At 35.2% G+C, this 19264-nt stretch overlaps 1 protein-coding gene across 2 annotated transcripts in view; it reads right to left on the minus strand.

Annotated features, from left to right (window-relative positions):
* The window catches only part of LOC123005446 (leucine-rich repeat-containing protein 24-like), a 147750-nt gene that overhangs the window by 100543 nt on the left and 27943 nt on the right, over positions 1–19264 (minus strand). For both annotated transcript variants that reach the window (XM_044399205.1, XM_044399202.1), the window contains exon 2: positions 3184–3233. The gene's annotated coding sequence lies outside the window, so the exon portion shown is untranslated. The remainder of the gene's footprint in view (positions 1–3183; positions 3234–19264) is intronic.

The raw sequence follows: 19264 nt of genomic DNA on the forward strand, positions 1-19264 counted from the left end.
TGCTTTTCCGGAACCCGCACTTTATTTCCTTTATTTACAAACGACCAACTGAACACCGTTTACCGCGTAATCAAAGTGGAGTGCACATGCAGAAAGAACAAGGCCACGAATTTCCCAACGATCGTAAAATTTCAAAATACAACCACTAAAGGTAATGCGAAGTTAATAAACTGAAACACCCGCGACACGACGCGAAATCATCATAAAGACAAATACTCAATGGGGTGGAAAAAGTGCGAAACGGTTACAACAAATTACCACACGACAAACCTTAAGGAAATTACTAACGAAGCACGTTCGAGGCTTACATCATCTTTTTAGAGTTGGCTCATTTAAATGAGGAGAACTTTTAATTGACCCTCATTGTGGTGTTTGAACCCGGTTGACCCTACAGGGTGGATGCACATTTAAATTATGAATCTTCGATCAAAACCATTTCATATTCTAGACACACTAATTCATCAACTCAAAGATAATTAAAATTAATACCTGAACGAAACACTCCAATTTTCAAAGACACTCACTCAACTCAAATTACAAATAAAATATTACACACGTTAATAATACTCTTTTTACCTAATTACACAGAAGTTAATTACAGCCCCCACATAGTGTTTAAAATGTCGTAATGCCATTTCACTATAGCTACAACTTCTACAAGGTATCTTTAATGCAATTATACCAATAATAATGATGTGCCAAGGAAACATTACAAGTTCGCCCTCGTTGCGTTGCAGCTATACTCGTATTTAGTAGAATGCACTCACAAGTTTACAAGTTTTACGTACGTAAATGAGTCTCGGCACTAGAATAATAATTGTTGTAATTATTATAAATTTAAGTTTTATAAACATTTCATGTACTCTAATTACATACAAAAATAATAAATGTTATATGACAAGTCAAGAATATAGACGACCTCTTCTCCGCCCTACTGAAAAATAAACATAAACATAAAAAACACTTTTTTCATTCCATTAGACAAATTAGTTAACTTTTCCATTAACCGAGTTATAAAAACAGTAATTTGTATCTTTGTATTTTTAATAAACCTACATACAAATACACACAAATTACATAAATTAATTAATGCAGAATATAATTTATTAACAAAAAAAAATACCAATACAACTTAACTGGTCGATAACATTTTAGAATTTTAAGAAAAACAGTAGAGAAAAAAATTAATTATTTCCTTTCCTATAACTGAAAGACATACGTAATACATACAAAAATATATATTATTTTCCCCCTATTTCTGAATATAAAATATCAATTCCTTCCCCTTACAGAAAAAATATCATTGCATCTACAGTTATGGAAATTTTTATTGCATTGCAGTTTTTCCCCTTCAAACTAAAATTTCAAGTAAAGTATCTCCTTCACTCTCTTGAGATGTAATAACGACCTAATAACATTATATAAAAATATAAAATCATTTATTTCTTGTTACAAATTTTCGATTAAATATAAAACTATGTATTCCGGTTCAAGAAAAGCACTGACGAAACCTTTTAATTCTAGTGAAATGATCCCAATTCGATGAAGTGAATTAGGAAGATATTTACCACAGCACTTTCCCATCGGCCAAATTACCCCAACCCTTCAACTGCGGCAAATTGCTTCTAGTATTCCATTAGTCACGAAACTTAACTTTGTTGAGTAACAAATAATAATTCATAATAGCCAATAAGCAAATTAATTCTCCCCGAAACAAAAAGGAAGCAAAAAATATTAAATTCCCATTTAAAATATACAAATAAAGTAATTGATTCCATAATCAATTTATCAAACCATATCTTTTCCCTATTGCTTTTCTTCCACAAACGAACTTAGTAAAATGTGTTTTAACTTTACCCAATTAGAGCTTATTGTTGACTTAAAAAGTTCAAAGCAATCGAGATTGCACGTTAAGCTAATAAGAAACGAGGTTTATTAAAAAAGTTAAATTTTAATTCTATTGGAATTTTAAAAACTGCCAAACGATTTTGTCTTTTATCTCTACCAACACATAGCAAAAATTATAAATAATTTAAGAGAACAGAGTTAAAAGCTGAGAAACGATATTAAGTTTCCTTTTAATAAATTATCAAAGTGGTGATCTAAAACCTAAAAATTTATAACCCATGTGTTAAAATTTATAACGCAAAATCGATCTGTTCCATTTTTTGCCGTCGCTAAATTCTGGCAAAGCATAAACGTTCTGAAGCCCCAACAAAATGCTTTTAAGATGTTGGTAACAATTCCACATGAGATAAAATTGTGTTTCTGCAGCACAAAGCGGCGCAAAGTTCTTTGAATGAATTTCACTTATCTCGAAGCCTGAAATTAATGTTTCATACAGCACGAAATATAGTTTCTGTTGCAGGTCGGGTAAAGCGGAAATATCGCCATTTCGCCAATTGTCGAGAAGCAAGGTAGTTCCTCGAGAAATTTAGCTCTTGTTAGTGGCGCACCTATCATGTGCTCAGACACATAATATAATAGACTTGTGATGACTTTAGGAACGTAACGACAGTCGTCATTTCCTGGGGAGATTTACCACTTCCATCTAAACACAAACTAGCGACGGTTATTTACAAACGAAGGTTACGCTTGCTCGGTTGCCTTAAACATAATTATTACGCCCTTGGTGGCACCGAAACCAGATGTGTACAAAGCGAGAAAACTTTTCAGTTTATCGATCGATTACTAAACTCCACCTCTAAATAAGCACAACTCAAATTTGCAAAATAATATAAATGGCATCAAATCTTCTCCAAATAAATCCCAAAAAAGCTCTGTAATCATTTATCCCTTTCCATCATGGTTTGAGTGTTGAATTACCCAACAATCGAAAGCATAATGTGTAACTGTTTCCGAATTTTGAGGATTGCGACCAAACGTAGTAATAAAAGATAAGTTGCGTGGAATCGGGCAGTTTAAACAGGCATGAATTTTTAACTTAATCACGAAACGGCGCCGAGTTCGAACGCGGACGGGACCGAGGGGCACGATAAACCATATCAATAATGCATAATGCATGAAAAAATGGTGTATTAAAACATGTATTTGGTGTAGAGACGCTTTGGTAAAATACAAGCAGGTCAGCGCTGAAATCGCAATATCAAAGTCTTTCAATCCACCTGTTACACACTTGCGACCTGATATTAAAACTAAGCCAAAAGAAAAATTCAAACTCACCTCTAAGAAATCCAATTGAAAACCCTGGATAATAATCTCACTGATAACTCCTGAAACAAATAAAGAAATACAAAATAAAATCTTTGAAACGTGTCACGTGATTTTATGGCAAGAATATATTCGGCAGTCTTTGGATAAAAGGATTTTGGATGGACATAAGATAACCTTTAAAACGATGCAAAATGGCTGAATGGCCGTTTTATCAGAACGAAGGAAATTCGATACTTGGCTGAAGCCACTCATCTGAAAAAATCCATATCGTACGACAAACCCGTCAAATGTAATGTAAGTTGCCTAAAATGCAATTACCTACTCAGCCTCGCCCGGCGCATCCACCAATTTTGCACAAGAAATTAAAACACCTCAAAAATATTAAAAAATATTGGCCTTAAAATGTCTCGTCCTATTTTATTCTCACTCCTTTGTAACCGCATTAATGTCAGAGACCAATTCCAAAGTGCTAAGGCGGAGCTAAAAATCGAATTATTTTTACTTCAGCTCTGATACGATTCTTCGGAGACTCATTAATTTTGCTTTACGATTTCAAATAAGGTTTATATCTCGTCCTCACATAAAAATTGTACTGTCGCTAAAAAGTGGTTTTACAGTAAGAAACATGAAGAGAAAAAAAATTGTCAAAAATAGCATTAAAAAACGCAAAACAAATTTATAGTTATCAAGAAAAAAACAGGGTATTCTAATTATGCTACCTAAAAGTACACAAATAAAAAAGAATAAACGCAAACCAAACTTTGCGTTTATTCATTCGAATAAAGCAAAGACAACAGTTACGACACCTCACATTGTCAAAACACCAACAAAGCGTCCCGAATTACGCAAATAACATTAAAATACCTTTAGTATTTTGGAAATATATTCCTAATAACAAAAGACACAAACAATGAAAATACCATTCGGTATTAAATCTGATTTGGAATATTTGAATATACGAATTTAGGACGATAAATCACATCGTTCAGAGTGACCGCCATAAAACCAAAGCATTCCTTGGGGACAAAAAAAGTCCTGACGTCGATGCAAAATTACGTAGATTTCCAAATTATCTCAAATTTGACAATAACGAGTTTGATAAAATCCCTCGATGCAACAATAGACAGTGACAAGTCGAGAGCCGAATAATTTTCATTGGCGTCAACTACATTCATTTTCTGCAAGTTCTTACACCAAGTTTTTCTCAAATGAAAACTGTAATTTCACAACAGCTGGTGGAGGTGTCCGCGCAATATGCGTGTTTAATGCGACTTGAGAATCGAGGGTATCGCGATAACACTAAAATTTCAATTAAGATACTCTAGCCCAAGTCGGGTCTCACAAGGTTGATTTGCAGATACGACGCGAAATATAGCCAACAAAACTCCAATGACTGAAATGAGGGGCTACTAGAACTTAAAAGTTTGCTATTATCCTTGTGTAAATTATACATCTGATGAAACTAATTAGATTTCCTGCTACAATTTAATTTTATAAAAAGAAAATGTTATGGTATAAGGTAGTTTAAATAATGTATTAAAGTTTGGCATTAATTTCAGTATGCAATGGAAATTCGCAGGCAAGTTCGCAAAAGTTGTTGACACACGCCACATAAATTACATCAAAAAGATTGGTGTATTAAAAAAATCATTTTTTTTCTTTCCTTACAACATGTCAAAATTATTATAGTAAAACAAAGATAGCAGAGAAGAGAAATTATAACTCGAAAAACCAAAGAAGCAAGTCGTAATGAAACGTGACAGCTAATATCCAAGGTAATGTCTTTGCTTCAGCTACACAAGTTGTTTATTTTGTCGAAAGTTTCGCAAAGGGTAGAGTTATTTAAGTTTGGAGACACTTCTGTGTCTAATTGTGATTTAATTTGGAATTCCACACTTTCCATATGTATGCTACATTTAATTACACTCTGCACATAAAAGAGAATTTTATTACAAAAAAGCCGTATCTGTTGCTGGCTTAAAATCAACACCCTTGCGGTGCATCTTAATTGAGTGGGAATTTGCTCTCTTGCTCGCTTTGATGCAACATCAACGTTTCGATACAATTTCAAGTAAACATCGTCGGACTCGATCAATTATTTAAATAGTCGAGTCACTCTGTGAGCTACTTTTCCAACCATCATTTTTCGACGACAATATATCTCGTGTGACACATATGAACACCGTGAGGCGATATGGAGGGAATTTGCAATAAAGATTCCGGCCATAACCAGAACAATGCGTTTGTCAGATCTACACCTGTTCAAGCGACAACAGTCATTTGTCTTCGGGCTAGGCTTTGATCATTTAAACATGACAGTTATGTTTGGTCACGTCGTTAGGGTTCTCTTCGGATACCCTCCGGTCTCATTACAAGACCGTCTATGACGTCACGACAATCACCTGCGCACCAAGTCGCATCCATAACTCAATCTACATACCATAAGCGGCCACATCCTGTGCTAAATGACGTCTGGACATGGCTCGAAGGACTTCCTCTGTCATCGTGTGATATGAATCTGCACGTTGCTCACGCTCCAAATCAAATTATCGCGACCGCGTGCGTCTGTATCGCTCTAATTTCTTGTGGGGATTGAGTTAATTGAGAAAGTTTCATATCAATTTTAATCCAGAGTTTCTTTGCTCGCGTGTGCACAATTCCAGATTCATATATTTGCATTGAGACTGGTCGACGGCAAAAAATCAAACAACACTTCAAGTATACTTCTCAACAAGTAGACAAGTAGTTTAAAAACTCCTTGATAATTGTCGCCACTTGACCATTACTTGTTGAGTTTGCCAACTGCTGGACACGGGAAGAAAAAACATTGAAATTCGGAAGTTGTCCTAGACGGAAGCACATTATTTTCTTAGCTAGAGTTTACGAAAAGTTCAAGGAACTAACGAGGTGTGATCACTCAGTTTATTTCAATGGAATTACGAGACCAAGGTCAAAGAATCCATCAAAGCGACAAAAGATTTTTCAATTCAAACCATTGCAAATAAATAATTTGAAACAATTTGACAAAATGTAGCTTTCTATGAGAGCAATAGAGTGAATAAATATTCCGCCCTTGAAAATTTTAAGAAAGAAGGGAGGATAGTCATTCCTCACGCTTCAGATAGGATGTGGTACAACATCACCTTGAGAAATCCACTTCGTAAAAAAGCTACAAGCGAGAATTATGTAGAAGAAGTTAGCCCTACAAAAGCGTGGGATCATTTTGCCTGCACCCTTTACGTTCCAGTCAATTTTCCATAAATCTGAAACCCATCTATTTGAGAGCTAAACCATCCATTACCCAACGGTGTGAAAATTCAATGTACGTAAAAGGATAATGTACTTTAAAATCGAATCAAGTTTATGCTTTAGCATCAAATTCCAATTTTCTCTTTAATTAAAACAGTCCAAATAAAACATCATTAATAATTTATTGTTTTAGTTTAATTTAAATTCCATATTGGATCCCGTAGAACTACAATAATTTAGTTAATTTGTGTCAATAATTAAAATCAAAAATTCTAGCCGAATATAAATAAAGCTGCAATAATACTAAATGTATTTAACAAAGATTCATCATAGTGCCGTGGTCACGAAAGTAATTTGTTTGTTTAGGTTGGACCAACAAACACAGACATAAAGATATCACGTTGCTTATTGGTCATAACTAATTAAAGCAGAGTCGCTATTCTGCAACCAAAATACACAAGCAATGAAAACACGTGCATGCTTATCTCCAAAACCCCTGCGTTCAAAAAGAAACGAGATTACACTAAGTAGAAGAGATGGGAGGGATACTCGCCCGCCTATTTCGTGTAACAGTGTCTACATAAATTAACATATCCCACGACTGAGTGGAAGTGGATTTTTTTATACCAAAGGTTTGCAAATGTGCTCTTTCATGCCTTATAAACCGACGCAAAAATCTAAAAAAAAATCAAAATGTCGAAAAAGGCACAAATCAATCTATAAAAGGTCGACCCGAGTTTTAGCCTTTAAAAATTTTAATAAATTACAGCATCTAGTCGATTGGAATTTACCAGAATAGACCTAACGTTTTAAGCTGGAGGCGAACAGCAATTATAAAAGCACTACAAAACTAATTAATAGCACATATTGGATTTTTATTATTACTCAGTCCAGACTAAAAAAACTCAATTTTATATTTCACTTTATAAACATTGTATTTTATTAAAAACAACAAAAAAAATTTTGATGTCAGTGAAACGGCATAATTTTTTCCTTTGTTTCTGTTGATAAAAGATTAATGATGGAATAAACGAGAAATGGTAGAAAGTATTGAATGGTACGAATAAAAACATAACTCCTCTTTCCTGAACATGAAACAGCCTCATCACTGCAATAAATATGAAATATTACCATTTAACTTTTCGAAACATGAACGGAAAGCAATATTTGTTTTGAGCATAAAAACCGCAACCGAAATGAAAAAAGTTTGGATGGTTTATTGATAAATTCGTCGAGTGATGAAACCTTATCACTCTCGCCGGCAAAAACGTTCCAATTAAAACATGTGGTAGAAATAACAAAACGCTATACTCAGGAGATAAAGGGAGAATACATTAGAGCCACTTTTATTGGAGTTGAGATCCCTAGCGGAGAAGTAATCACTTCCAGAGGAACCCCGCGGGTACCGCGCATTGAACCTCATCGAACGCCACTGGAACACACACCTACACCATCTTCCATAAAGTAGAGTTCCTCCAGAGACGTGCGACGTGCTTGTTTGCCACCTAAAACCCATGAACTTTGAGTATATATCGTAGAAAGATTTTGCAGTGTTGTATCGACCAGGTCTTCCATCATATATAAAATATGATATGACACTTTTAAGATCTCTTGAATGCATCTAAATGATTGATGCAACTCCAATACGTCGTATTAGTTACCGTCTCAATCCCCCAAGTTAGCCTAATTGAAATTTAAAAATTTAAAGCATGCTTAAATCAATAATCCCGACTCTTGCAATTTTAACCAAGACAAGTAGTAAGCCAGCTGTAACGTGTCAATTAGTCTTCCCAGATTAAGACTTATTTTACATAAAATCCGAAAAAAAACCTCTTCAAGTAATTAACAGCTTGAATAAGTAAATAAACAGAACAAAATTTACTTCTGAAATGTTTCCAAATCAAATAAAACCATGAACGACTTGCAAAAATTCCTTCTCTTGAACTCGTCCCTTTTCCTCTCCACTATTAGAATTTTAAAAAACCGAAATGTATGTACACTGTTCCGTAGCTAAACGACGTCTGATGGTTTTTTTACTCTTTCGCGATGGAATTCGCTGGAAACTCTCTCTAACGCCGGCTTATGTTATATAAATGACATGTAGTGAAAACCGTGTACCATGTAAATATGTCGAGTGTATTAGTCCCGGTCCGAAAACCACGTACACAAACCCGCCACCGCAATCTAGTTTAAATTCACAACGATCAAAAGCAATACGTTAGGAAGAGAGTTTCGGGATTAACACTGAAGATGCGACATCGCAAACCCTTCGGATAGATTTATTAAAAAGAAAGAAAACACGGACGAAGAGCTGGAGCCGTGTAAAGAATATATACTGCGACGACAAAAAAAAACTCAACACGTGGGCTTTTCTATTAGGTTTTTTAGGCCATTTGTCACCAAGATTGGTTTTAGAACTGGAGTGCTTTTAAAAGCAACGCATCCGCAAAAAATATCTAGGGCTGATTTACATAAATCGAAAACCATACCCTCTAAATCCCAACCGGACGCTTCCTGCACAAGTACAAATGGTCACAAAGTCAAAGTACTTCCATATTTCTTACTTCAAACATACTAAAAACTACAACTAAAACAAAAAAATCTTCTCGACATGTGATAAGTAGCACATCGAAAAACTTTTTAAACCCGGAAGAAGTTCCAAGTTGATTTTTAGACTGTATGATCTTCCCTGGCAAAAAATAATAATTGCCGAAGAGATGCAAGAAAGTTGGAGTAGAGGTAGCAGAAAAGTTTAATTAATATTGACTTTTCCAAGACCTGAACGAAAATCCCTCCTGCAAAGGTTTATGGGATGATGGTATAAAGTTTGGTGTTCCGACGATTTAGATTTTAATATTGCAAAGAGAGGTGTAACCTTTTTTATCGATTTGACAAAGCAGATAACTCAACTTGGGCTTATTACTTCAGGTAACGTATATTGAAGAATCCAACCAGGCAACAGGAGTAAATAGCCGCAAGGCGTGCAGATAACAATCGTTTCGTCGTGATTCAATCCTGTGATATATTTTTTTCATCCTCACGTTCACAATTCATTGTTCTTGGAGAGCACTAGAATCAAGCCATTTTTATTTCCCGATCCTTTTAACGAAGAAATGTTATTGTTGGCCCATCGACTTTATGCGAAAAAGTTGAGCCGGTGAACATCTGGAGCCGCCAATTGCCGTTTACATTGCAAACCTCTTAGTTTTACTTACGAACACATTAGACTTTAATATCTATTCAGAACGGCGTGCGAATCGATATCAAGCCACAACCGCGAAACGTCGGAGATAAATTCGTACAAAAGAATTCCCTTTTATGAATTTTCCCCTTTCATATTTCGATAAAACTCGTCTATACGAACCAAATCAAAAATTAGGACTTTTATTAATTCCTACAACATTATTTAAAACATCACACAATTTACGGCTAAATTCACTGACCACCGGTCGCCGAGGACAAGATTAATTATTTCCAAACGTCACACAATGTCAAAATAAAACGAATTCATCACGCACACCAGAGAGCTTCTATTAAAAATCAAACTGAATTAATACAGTAATTCCATTACGGACTTATCGCAGAGACACCGACTCCCAGAGCAAATTCAATTTCCATAAGAAGAATTCAAATTGCGACGTAACTTTTTTTTATTATAGCCTTTCATCAAACAAAAAATTAATTAATTTCGCCAGCGTTTAGGTGCATACAGGTGAACAGACTATGTCCCATGAAACCTATTTAATTAAACAAAACATGGACTAATTAAATCGTATATTTGAAGCCCGCTTTTGTCATTTTTACTGTTGATACCTAAATTTTATTTAGGACAAAATACACACCTAACTAATTGAAAGAAAAACAAATTCGCAAAATTCAATTAACTTGTATTTGATTAAGTTCAAATAATATAATTTAAATAATTTCATTCAAAACTGATAAGAGAATAAAGTCAATAAGCTGTTTTAGTTTTAATTTTGTGCTAAATATTTAAAACATAGAGAGATCAGAAAGACAATTTCCTGGCAATATGCGTTCCTCGATATTACATAAAATAATGCTTGTTTACAAAAACAAATTTAAACGACATGCCCAAAAAAAGCAAATATGTTTAATTTTATCCCTTCATAACATAGAAATTTGACATAAAATTAATTTTAGTAGTTACAGAGTTGATATTAGCTGAGAGCCCTTTTTAATTTATTCATAAATAACTTCCGCTCCAAGTTTGTATTTGATTGACAGATTTAATAAATTTTATATGAGTCTTCTTGTACTGCAACATGTCCAATATCCTAATTACAAAAAGAGCATCGAGGAAACTCACAAGATTGTCTTTAAGAAGCATGATTATAAAATAAAATATTAATCCAAACCGCCTTAAGCAAAAAATTTATTAAAAAACCCGGTGTTTTACACTTTAATCCAAGTTGTGAATATTACATGAAAGTAGAGCCACAACACAGTTGCCAACATCAGGTGAATCTAGTAGCATTAGGTAGAAACGTTATGTTAAAAAAATTAATCCTTAAAATTCATTAATATTTACTTTGAATGATCTAAATGGTGAAAAATTGATTTAATTTAAAATGCATTTGTTGGATGCGCAGGGACTAAATGCAAAACACTTTTTATTATCTACCTACAGTCGTTTAATTTCGCGTGTCTCAAGGCAGCCAACTGATACCTAATTAGGCCTGCAGTTCCGACAATAGTCCACCCGATACACCATTAACACGCAAACTTCCGACTAACTTCTCCTGTCTTGAGAGGACGCGCAAAACCCCATAGCAAACATCCTGACACGAACGTCAGACGTATAATTAATTCCTAAGAAGAAGTGATCATCGAAGCAATTAGCGAATGCTGATTCTGTATCAAAAATTTATCTAGGGTAAAACATAAACTGTTTAACTTTCTTTTGAATATCAACGTGGGTATATACTGTCGATCACAATTTCAATTCTTAAATACAGCGAATTCCGACATCTAAAGATACTTAGAATGAATGAATATTTCAACGTTTCAGATGCAAATTGAAAGCTACCCCCATCGTTATGTTTCCAGTGTAGAATGTCTCTAAAATGAGACATTGCAAGACAAACAAAAATGTTTTCTTTCACAGCTATCGATCATCTGCCATATAATTTCCAAGAACGTGGCGCAAGTGTCGCTTTTGTTCATCATCAAACCCTCCGTTCGGATAACAAGCTTTCCGCGCGCATTAATGCCTGCTTTTAAGGAATATTGCGTTCTACTGTGCAGTTTGCAGAGCTAATCTCATTGACCGTTGCTGACCCTCGAAGTGATTTGATACGTCAACCGCAAAATGAACTCTCATCCCAGATACGAGTCATTCTCTCACATGGAAGAAAAGAAAATTATAAGATACTTTAACCTCTGCTCCTTTTCCACTCATTTATCTAAACGTGCACTTGTAATCTAACACGGTTGATGCAACCACGACAAAATGCCAAGACCGAGAATTAAATTTTATCGCGATGTTCGCCGCCAAGAAACAACATCCTATTAACGAGAATCATCCTCACTCATGTCCGACATGCCTCAGCCCAACTAACACTTCGCATTCAGAGATAAAAGCAACATTAACATAAGCGATCTCAACAAAATCTGAAGCCGCAACTATCTCAAGCGCAACTAACCATAAACCTAATAGTTATTACGCACCAAAAGACCAAACTAATGTATGAAAACTGTGTTCAAAGTAAAGACAAACATTTTTTAGTACTCCCATAACTGTCGGAATTCTAAAGCAATAAATTAGTTACCTCTCTTGTGCGTTCCTTAAATTATCTGAAAAAAGATATCCGGTGTTTTGCTAAAACCCCTAATCAATCCGAAAAAACATTTCAAAATTGTACAAAAGCCAAATTAAAGTCTAGTAAGATAAATGAGGATGACAGCCTCTCGACTTGACTTAATCAAAAGCAAAAGCAATGCTTATAATGGGAGCCATTATAAGACGGTTCGCGTATCGCGTGCGTTCCCTGGGGGAAAACGCGTGTATCCGGACCATATCCCGTGTCCGCCCCACCTACCGCCACTTTGAAAAACCTATCAGCCCCCCGGAATGAGCCATCATAATCTCGTACACGTGGCCACGCTGTTCTGTGTTGTAAAGCAGTCCTCAAACGCAAATCTTACAGACTAGACAATTAAGACTCGGCGAGAGGGAATTTTAATAACCAAATTCTCTCGTTGAAAATACATAGTTTCACAAAGAAAAACTAGTGAAAACTGTTTTGACAGTCACCTAGAAAATAATTGTGTTTCCATCTAAATGAAATCCATTATGAACTCATCAGGCTAAGTTGAAATCCCTTTAGATTATCTGGAAGCACGTAACCTCCGATTTCATCGTAAAGTAAATTAAAATTTGCATGAAAATAATGTGTTTATTATCGATCAAAAATGCGCGAAAACCCTTTATCATTACCTTTACGCGTGAATATCATCGCAAATTGCGTATTACTTTCGATTTAAATGCGAAAAAAGCTTATCGGGCGCTGGTCGTAATTTCAAGAGACAGCGACTTTGGCATTAAAATGAATAGACCTAAAGAGATTTATATCCTAATTTGAATTCATAACAATATTTTAAATCGGCCAATAATTATCTCTGCTGAAATTGGCAAAGCCCGCTCTGCGGATCCTTTATTTTCCCAACAATACACAAAACCCATAATTGTTCTGTTCTGATTATTTCTCTGGTTTATGTTGAACCAATTCGTATATCTTCCGATAGGCACATCCATCCTTTCATTTCCAATGTTTCATTCAATATATAAACTAATCTTCGCAGGACACTCTTTCGCTGACCTCTTTATAAGCCTCGTTTTTCTCTAGCTCGACTTAATCCACTATATGGATTTCAATTCATCGTATCGTTTCGAGGGTAAACACTTTAAAATCCCACCCGAAACCCACTGCTGCAAGAAAATAATCAATCGGATTAAAATTTTCGAGAGATACTTTAACGTCGATATCTTGAATGAAAGTTGCAATCTGTTTAGTAAGACGTACTATTGGGAAGTCCATGCATTATTCAACTCGCTCATAAATATTTATTCCAACGAGGGAAAAGTACAATTTGAGTCTCTAGAAGTAGCACCAATAAGGATAATTGCAGCCAACATTGAACGGGGATGACAAACAAGACCATTATTATGCAGGTGTCAACATGCGACAATCTAACAGCGTGAAAAATATGAATCTTTTGTTGCAATAACAATTCCAATAAGACTCAACTATTCCACAAAACCTAAAAAAATATTTATCCAAATGTTTCAATATTATATTTAATGAGTTATTATTATTAATCACTCAAAAATTTTAATCCACTAAAAATCTTCAAAGAGACATCCTTTGTAACTAACTGCCAACTGATTAAAATTTTAGTTCATTACTTCCGGAAAATCTGTCATACTTTTTATTTCATTAGTGCCATCTGAGACTCACTCTAATCCGCGTTGTATATAAATTTACTCGAAAAAAATTAAATTTTAATTCCCCGTTAAGAAACACGCAAAGCGTGACCTTTTTATTAAACTTTTGGCCAGTTGCCTCATCTGTTGCTACTATGTAAATGTAATTTCGCTTTCAATAATTTATTCGAGGTAGTTTTGGCAGGTTTAGCCTTTTTCTGACAAACTACCCGAATCACCTTCAATTTTGGCCATTGTATTCCCGGGCAAATATACTATTCTTAGGGGAAACGTGTGCACTGGCTGCTTACAACTCCAGTTCCGAGCCGTTACGTTACGAGAAGCACAAATGATAATTTAGTGAACGGATTATTAACGAGTTGCCTGCCTTATCGTGCTTGGTCTGTGTAGCTGACCCGACATAATTATGTCTCATCTATACACACCACCACTGTATGTTTTGGATCCCTCCCAGGAGCATCCATCTATGCATTTAATAAAGATGATAGCGGTCGGATATTGCGAAACCTTTAGGCCGTTGGATCCGCACATCCGACAAAATTAACACCGTGTAATTTAATTACCGTAAACTCAGGAGTTACGCCGACCGACACAATTCCGTTCGAGTTGTGTCTTTTCGATATTACCAACTCCCAACTCCAACTTTCAAAGGATTAATTAGAATCACGCCACTCTTAACATAATTCATGAAAGGCTAAGATAAATAACACAGACTTTTAGCTCTCAGCCGTTTTGCACGCAAAACTTGGCTCGTTATATAACCTCCATTTAGAACTTTTATATAAACAAATTACAAAAGCGATAAAAAATATTCTGCATAGACTAGATACGAGGAGAATCAAACACAAAAACCATACACCTACCAGTTGAGAAATAGTTTTATTCATCTTAAAATTGTTTTTAAGGTATTATTTGATTGTACTTAAATTTAGAAATAACAAATTCTTTCAGTCTGCAGCAGTTTATAAAAACACACAAATATGGTTTATAAAACATTTAATTTAAACATTGTTTAAGATTTTACAGTTTGGACCGACGATGGCATGAAATGAATCTTAATCCAGAAGATAAAGCAGGCAAAAAACCTCCCTTTATGTGTAGATAGCTGTACCTGAATAAAGGTTCAATTAAGTTAGCCTTATCCTCGGCACCTGGCGTTAATAACTCGGTGGAACAGTGAAGATTAGCCTAAATGGAGATTCCTCCCGCAAAATCTAATTAAAGACCGATTCGCTACGATTTCCAACTCCTCAAGTCAATTACAAGACCATCGGTTGAAGGGCGATGTTATTTTCCTCACTGTCAGTGTAATCTGAACAAAATCCAGCTGTTGCCCTAATAACGTTAAATAATTCAAAGCAATATGTGTGCAGCAAAACAGGGAGCTGCAAGCTTGCAACCCTATTTGCAAATCTTCGTTCAACCATCAACAAAACCTAATAAACAATTCATTCGCAAGGATATAAGCCATTCTTAATTGAGCGCGTTGACGTAACACGTAAACAAATTCATTCATTTTTAAACTGTTCCACCTCAGATTCCATAATAATTAAAAGCTTCATTATGTATAACGTCTTGCGAACAACACTTATCATCACCCGCGCTTTTACTACAGGCTAGAGACCGAAAACGAAGATTTACCTCATTTGTGCAAAAGCCAAAAAGTTCGCAAGCGGGAGAAACCGACTCCCTCTTAAATTATTCGTGAATCGACCGAAATATTTGAGGGACCGATAACTGTCAATTGTGGGAGATTAAGCTGTCGGCAAATGACTCCAAATTATTCGCAAGAGAACACACCTGGAAATAATGCTATGAATAAATATCGAATGACTTGCACAACAAAAACTAAGTCATAAAAATAAATAACACATAGAGTACTCTGCTAAATCTAACATCAAATTTTTGAAAATACATCCAGTTTTTATTAAAATGATATAAAAACATAAGAATTCAATGAATCATCCGGTAAACTGATGCAGATTTGCGCTAAGTGCTAATTGGAATGTGAACAACTAATATAAACAAACGTAAACCATAGTACTCGTAAATGGGAATTTTGAAAATTTAAATCAAATAAAGCTCTTCAAAGTCTATTAAATAGTTAAATTTGAGTTTGATCTCAATTTGAAACACGGTTATTATTCTGAATATGCACCTGCGCCCTGAAATTATAATTAGTTCAACAGAAGTTTACAAGTTGGTATCGTAAACCTTGGGTAAAAAAAACATAACAGGTTAATGTGGTAGAAAAGTAGTCATGTACAGAACTATGTAAGTTTGATAAACTTTACCCCTGTTTATGCCAGAGTTGCGATTCGTAATACAAATACTTAGCCGACACGTTTTTACACGTTCAGTAACGAAGGGGTTCATAAAGACGGCATAAAACCGATAAGGCACGTATTTCGCACTTTTATCTCCCTTGCAAACCCAAAATACCACCTCTGCATCAATTACCCATATACCCATTAGGAGCGTCATTTTTTTCCGAATCCGTTGAATAATTGAATACGATGACTGGATATAATAGGGTATAGTACATTAGCGTGTAGCGTGAGATGTACAATTTTCTTTGACTAATTACCACGTTAACAGCTTCATTGTATTGATGCAACGAATTTTCGGCGCTTGTAAAGTTGAAGACTGAAATATGAAACTAACCTGATTAGAGAAACATGCAAATTACGATGAAAATGCCTGGCATCTAAGACACCTCCAGGCGACTTGTCAACCAGCACAAGATGCTCGATTACGCGTAATTGTACGGACGTCCAAAGGTACGCCAACAGAGAGGCCGCATCTGGCCCTTAACACGCTACAACTATTAGAATAAGTTGCTAATTAAATAAGTGAGTTCAAAGCGGCAGCTCGACAATAATTAATTTCTTGCAACAAGGCGAACAGTGGACGTAAAGTAAAAATGTACAACCCTTACGTGGAGGAAAATAGTGACCAAAAAAATGAAATTTATGATGATGGAGCGCAAAACCACAAACCACAAAGACCACCGCTGAAACGGCTACCTAATAATAATAGACGATCATGTGAAAGCACAGATCGAATCAATGCAGTTTTTTAGGCAAAAATAAAAGAAAGTAAAAAATTAGTTAGTTATTGTTACGACCCATACGCAGTCTGAATTTGGTAGCAAAAGAAAAAAGTCAAATCTAGATTTATGTTGTTCAGTCTTGTAAGAGGAGTACAGCAGTTTTAATCGACCTAGTGGAGATTACAAGTCTCCTACAATTCTACTGTTCGTGATTTATGTCCGACATTTCGCGAACTTCTCCGCACTACTAATACCGGCCAATGGAATATGCATGCTGTGGGTATTGCAGTATGGCATACAAATACACCTCGCTTTACATAAGTATTCGCTCCGTCAATATAACAACTTCGCCACTGAAAAAAGAAGCCATTTCTTCGTATTTCATACCTTCCAACCTAATCGTAAAATATCGCTTTTTATATTTCACGTGTGAATATTTTCTAGCCCGGCACATCCACCAAAATAACATCTTCTAATTACAGAGCGACATTAGCTCAATCGCAACAATTAGATCCTGCTAATCTGATATGTCTCACGGGAAATAATTTGCATAATCATTGAATACTGCGTCACACTAATTGCAAACACTTAATAACACAATATGGCAGCGTGACGTCACCGATTATCCCCGACTTGGTTCACACTCAGATATGCCTCTATTAGTTTAACACGAGTCGACTATTATTCATACCGCATAGGGAAATGAAATCACTACTCGCCCCCAGAATACAACCCTGACCACAATACACAAGTTCGCTCAGCGCACTACTTACGTGATGAATGGATTTAATACGAGAATTCGCCCGCCACTGCAATTTCGTATGCTAAAATCAAATACATTATACATGGCGACTTCCTTGATTGGCCTTGCTGTCCCTATAAAAAAGCACAAATATGATTTAAAATTAAAACTTTGTTGTTGTTGTTCATACAAAAAAAAATCAAGCCGTAGGTTTCACCTCGGCAATTTACCCTAATCGCATCGCGATGGTGCGATAAGCCACATCCTTGCGCCTCCATTAAAGGCAAAAACATCTAAAAAGTAGAATTTGGCGAAAGTGATATGAAAGCAAAGTCGGAAACGAGAAGCGGCCTTTCCTGATAAAATACCAAAAAGAGAATCTTTGAATGTAGGATCGGACTAAATCGCTCTCTCTTAATTTCCTTTGAGTGGTGATGAAGTGACGCAGTTCGTCTTATACGGGGCTCTGCTAAGTACCTTCATTTGATCGCAGTAACATTTGCTCGTAAGATCAGATGGTAGATACGGCGTGAAGATTTAATTAATTCCACTCTTTGAGGAAGAGCTGGTGCACGCTTGCCCGTTTGCCTTTGACAAACTTTGCACTTATAATACAGATAAGAAAAGAGTCTGACCGTAATTAAAGAACTCTTAAAAGCCTGCGCACAAATTACTCGACTAAATTAACCCGGAATTATTAGTGCATATCAAGACGGTTTTCGCAAACGATGCACTTTAACTTTATTCAAATTGGGTAAAAATGGCAAACCGCAGAAGAATCTCATAGGAGCAGAAACGTATCGTAATAATCACCCTCTTCCCGATTTGTTTGACAAAAGTGAATAAACTAGCTTGCACAGATTTGCAATGAAAGAACCTCTGATCTTTCCCCTAATGCCAAGTGATTTAATAGACGTTTTATAAGTCACGTAGGTAACATATCAGCATGCGAGTAGCACTGTTACTTTACCAAGACAAGAGACGCTTGATTGTTTTTCTTGTACTTTTTACGTCGCTCTTCCAAGATATCTAATAAAATGCCCGAAAAAATACCCGGATTTTAACGATCTGGAAAATTATATCCTTCCTCTCTTACAAGTTCACAGACAATTTCATTTCATAAACTGAAAAAAGGTGCAACAATAAACTATACAGCCGCAATATTTAATTTTGCAAACCAATTACTAAAACATCACTCACATTCCAGATGCGCTTTTATATTTCCATTTAAAACTTGATACAATTATTTTTTCCTTGTTATTTTAATATTGTCACGCAGATTCCTCCATACATTAAAAGAAAACAACAAAAGAATTTCCCTCAAAGAAAAAACATTTAAAATTTCAAAAAACTTTACAATTATAAATTATATCGAAAAACTGTTATTACGGTCATACTTAAAAAAATTAAAACAATCAATTACACAGATCAACACGAATTTTGACTTTGATACAAGAAATTTTGATAGATTTTTCGATAAGTAAAACAAAAAATATAAATATATGGCTTGAAAAAGTTTGCTTTTGTATCCAGGAAAACGGTTGATCAATATTTTAGAAAATTCATAGTTTAAATTTTTATT

Source organism: Tribolium madens, unplaced genomic scaffold, assembly GCF_015345945.1.
Source record: "Tribolium madens isolate multiple individuals breed KSU strain unplaced genomic scaffold, Tmad_KSU_1.1 Scaffold_20;HRSCAF=117;Tcas5.2_LG4, whole genome shotgun sequence".
NCBI lineage: Eukaryota > Metazoa > Arthropoda > Insecta > Coleoptera > Tenebrionidae > Tribolium > Tribolium madens.